The sequence below is a fragment of the Limulus polyphemus genome, unplaced genomic scaffold (genome assembly GCF_000517525.1).
Source record: "Limulus polyphemus unplaced genomic scaffold, Limulus_polyphemus-2.1.2 Scaffold1878, whole genome shotgun sequence".
NCBI classification, from domain to species: Eukaryota; Metazoa; Arthropoda; class Merostomata; order Xiphosura; family Limulidae; genus Limulus; species Limulus polyphemus.
In genome coordinates this window covers 231,482-236,168 of record NW_013667488.1, presented here as the reverse complement: position 1 = coordinate 236,168, position 4,687 = coordinate 231,482, and the positions used below count along the sequence as shown (strand labels likewise).

General features: G+C 31.2%; 1 protein-coding gene across 3 annotated transcripts in view; it reads left to right on the top strand.

The window, feature by feature from the left end:
- Window positions 1-346: 346 nt before the first annotated feature.
- The window catches only part of LOC111087209, a 13,409-nt gene continuing 9,068 nt past the window's right edge, over window positions 347-4,687 (top strand). The window contains exon 1 of one of the 3 annotated variants that reach the window (XM_022393088.1): window positions 347-532. The gene's annotated coding sequence lies outside the window, so the exon portion shown is untranslated. Of the gene's footprint in view, window positions 534-2,688; window positions 2,715-4,687 lie in introns of those variants that run through there. The other 2 variants (XM_022393089.1, XM_022393090.1) reach the window with 2 other exon arrangements.

Genomic DNA, 4,687 nt, shown 5'->3' with positions numbered 1-4,687 from the left:
AATTTTAATTATCTAGAGTAAGCATCTATTTCTACAAGCATCGTAGTCTGCAGAACAGAATAACACATTTGTAAGTGAATATGGACAACTCTCGCTCCCAGAAGTTTTGTGATCACAATTATATGCACAGGAGCACAGAGAGCATCAAATTAGTTCCAAATAACAAAAACTGATTTATTCTATCACTATGTGTAGAGGAAGGTGAACAATTTTGGCTTAATAACAACACTTTGAATATATCACAATTCTCCCTCAAGTAAAACTTGAATGTTTGATGTTTAACTAAGTACTTGAGACCACTAGATAAGTACTCTCGAACCAGACGTAAATTGACACACGGTAGTAAAGGCGGTTCCTGCAACTTGTACTGGACCAATACAGAAATCTTATAGAGATAACCTTGTGTGAAATCTCCGAATACTGGAAGCTGTAAAAGAGCACGTGTTTATACAAAGATATATAAATAAAAAAGAAATCTATCAAGGTCAAGAAGTAATTATTTATTTTCTCCATCTTTGCAGAATAGATCTGAGGTGAGAAGTACATTTATATAGAACTTAAAGTTATGTTTTTTTTGTTGCTTTAAATCTTTCTTTTCAAAAACCTGCGAGGAACATATTATAACGAATGAGGTACTGTTGCGTAGGATTTTTTTTTTGCCTTTTTAAACTTAATATTCAAACTTTGGCCTTGAATTCATTTGGAAAATGAGATGTATGGCCCCATCTCTTTCTAGGCCGATCGTGGCCAAGTAATTACCGTATTGGTGGGTAGGAGATTTGCCTGTCTTGGTCGGGGAAAAAATAGAAGAAAAAAAAAGCATTTCACAATTTGGGACCGTGGGTGTGCTGTAACAATGATGGTCAAAAACTGCTTATCAAACAAGAGTAGCTTAAGAGAATACTGTTGACAAGATGACTTCCTTCCAATCTATCAGTTAAAAATTGGGGAGGGCTATGTCCAAATGGTTCTTGTGTAGCTTTGAAGAAAAAATTCTAAATAACTAGATGTTATAATTATAATACATGAATTTCGGATAGCACAGGCTCTGTTTTTAAAAGTTTGGATAAGGGTTAACAGATACATAAAGTAAAATTTAAATTGTAGATTGTTGTTGTATTCTAATAAATATCTCTCATTGATGAAACATTAACTGATTGTATAAATAGTTACAATCACAATACAAGTTAAAAAAGTAAAAAAAACTCGAAGTGTATTATCAAATTTCTCTGATATTTTATGTACAATACTATATAGTACTGCCAATAAACATAAGGAACATCATTTAAAATACCGAAAAATATTGAATTTAGATATTTCATTTCAGTTAGATATCTAAAAGACTCAATTTAGATTTTTGATTTCAATTAGACATCTAAAATATCCAATTTAGATACTTCATTTCAATTAGACATCTAAAAGCTTCAATTTAGATATTTCATTTCAATTAGACATCTAAAAGATTCAATTTAGATAGTTCATTTCAATTAGATATCTAAAATATTCAATTTAGATATTTCATTTCAATTAGATATCTAAAATATTCAATTTAGATATTTCATTTCAGTTAGATATCTCAAAGATTCAATTTAGATTTTTTCATTTCAATTAGACATCTAAAAGATTCAATTTAGATTTTTTATTTCAGTTAGAACTAAAAGATTCAATTTAGATATTTCATTTCAATTAGATATCTAAAATATTCAATATTTCTTGTAAATTGTAGATACTGATCAAATATGGTAAATTTTGAAAAATAAATTTTTAAGTATTCAAGGAATGCCTCCTTATGGGAAAAGAATGTGGCTGCGAGTAAAAAAATACAGGCTGGCTCACAAAGGGTATAAAGTATGAAATTAAAGTATTATAAATGTACAAAGTTTAAATAGATTGATATGATGTGAGCATTACAGAAGATCAATAATGTAGGAAGGTTCATATATGATGATTTTTCAGATGGCTGGGTTATTAAATTCTATTTTATTCATTTTTTCCTTTTGAAGATTTAAGCAATATTCTTCATCTTGAGCAATTGCGAGATGGAAATAAAATCAAACAAAATGATCACATTAATTCTGAGCTTGTTAAGAAAAAACTTGAAAGTTTAATAGTAAAGCTCGTGGGCCAGATAATCTTTCTTCAAGAGCTTTGAAGAACGATAAGTCTTTGAATAGTGAAAAGGTGATAGAAGATTGGAAGTTGGCGAATGTTATATTTATTTTCAAAGAAACTGATACATATTGTCCTAGTAATTATAGGCCTATTAATCTTACATCAGTGGCGGGAAAAGTTTTTAAAATATAATAAATACGCTTTGCAAAGGCATTTAACAAAGTTTAAAATTCTGTCGGATAGTCAGCATGATGTCAATTGGGGAAAATCTTGCCTTACTAATATTTTGGAATTCTTTGAAGAGATTACTGCTTATGTAGATGAAGGTATGGGTGTGGATTTGGTGCATCTGGATTTACAGAAAACATCTGATAAGGTGCCACATAGAAGGCTTGGTTGGGCTTGTGAAATATGATCTGTGCAGGTGTGTGTTTGGGGGGGGGTGACTCACTGGATAAAAAACTGGCTGGATGTAAAAAGGCAGAGGCTGTAATAAATAGAGTTTAGTGAAACTGGATTAATGACACAAGTGGAGTATCTGAGGGCTCAGTGTTAGGATCTATGCAGCTTTTGATTTACATCAGAACGTAGATGAAGGAATGGTTAGTAAATTATTTAAATTTGTTGATTATATTAAAGTTTTGAATGTTGCTGGTTGTGAGGAGAAGCTGCTGCTTTACAAAGGGATTTAGATAATGTATTGAGTTAGACAAATAAATAGCAGATGAGTTTTAATTATAATAAATGCATAATAAATAAATAATTTGAATTATGAGTATAATTTTGATGACATTAACCTTAACAGTGTTATAGAAGAAAATGATTTTGATGTTCTAGTTCAGTTTTTCTCAACCACTGGTTCACCACAACCACCTTACAAATCTGTGGGAGTTCACTAAAACAAACAAACAAAACTGACAGAATGTTCATATGTAAATCATAATACTTTTTCGTTGTACTTGCGTATTAGTGGTTCGCGATAGTTTAGGGAGGCAGCAAACTGATCCATGGTATCGAAAAGGTTCAAAAAACGCTGTTCTGGTTGATCAGTTTTTTAATCCATCCAATAATGTACTGTTACTAGTAGCAAGAAAAATAGAAATATTGAATAGGTGTCTAATGAGGTTAAAACATATAAGTCATTGGCTAGGCCACATTTGGAATATTGTCTTTAGTCATGGGTGCCTTACCTTGGAAAGGAAATTGAATTGTTGGAAAGGGTTCAGAGGAGAGCTGAGCTATTAGGATGATACCTGGGATGTAAAAGTTATCATATGAGGCTAAGGATCTCTGAAGTTTTTTCTCTTGAAAAAAGACGAGGAAGAAGGGATCTGATTGAGGTATTTAAGGTTGTTAAGGGAACTGTTAATGTTGAGGTTGAGGTGTTTAAGATTGTTAAGAGACCTGTTAATGTTGCGGTTGAGGTGTTTAAAATTGTTAAAGGAAGTGTTAATGTAGAGGCATCATTGTTTTCCATACTTAATGATGAAGATAATAGAACTTTATTTTTCCAACAGGGTGTTTAACCTTTTATATAGGTTGTCTTCAGATGTTGTGGATGCAGTTAATTTAAGGAAGTTTAAGGGAAGGCTTCATAAATATATAAATAATAAGGGCTGGCTTTGAGTGTTTTATTTTAAAGTTTAGTTTAGTGGATGGACCTAGATAGACCAGCAGGTCTTTAGTTGTTCTTAAATTATGTGTACTATGAAAAAATAATTGCTTCTTTTTTTGGACACATTTCTTGTTGGATTGAAAAACATTTTCCCAAGTATTTCATAGCCTTACTTAAAACTTTTTCGTATCGGCAGTTTAGAACATAATTATTCACATGTTTCTCACTGTTACGTTAGGTAAGTATCGCGAATTAATTAATTAATTTCATTATGTAAAGCCTTTCTGTTAACTACCACCAAACGCCTGTCGTAGAGTAATATTAAAGAGTGTTTTAACGTTTTAAAAGTGCATGGATCAAAAATTCAATTTTATTAACCCTAAAATCGTGAGTCGATTGTATAGAAATTACTACGTTTTGGTAGCAACTTTGAACAAGAGAAAATAAGTTGTATAGGACAAAACTTGTGCTGTTCGAAAGAGTTAATACTACTTTATGTTGGAAGGCTATTTCAGCGCTTTATATCGTTTGCTGAATACTGCGATGACCAAATGAGCCGCTATTGTTTTACCACGGTTGATGGACTTCCGATTTTAAAGAAGTTGTTTAGCTTTTGCTGATTTTAGGCTTAAAGAAGTTGTTTAGCTTTTACTGATTTTAGGCTTAAAGAAATTGTTTAGCTTTTGCTGATTTTAGGCTTAAAGAAGTTGTTTAGCTTTTACTGATTTTAGGCTTAAAGAAGTTGTTTAGCTTTTGCTGATTTTAGGCTTAAAGAAGTTTAGCTTTTACTGATTTTAGGCTTAAAGAAATTGTTTAGCTTTTGCTGATTTTAGGCTTAAAGAAGTTTAGCTTTTACTGATTTTAGGCTTAAAGAAATTGTTTAGCTTTTGCTGATTTTAGGCTTAAAGAAGTTGTTTAGATTTTGTTAATTTGAGGCTTAAAGAAGTTGTTTAGATTTTG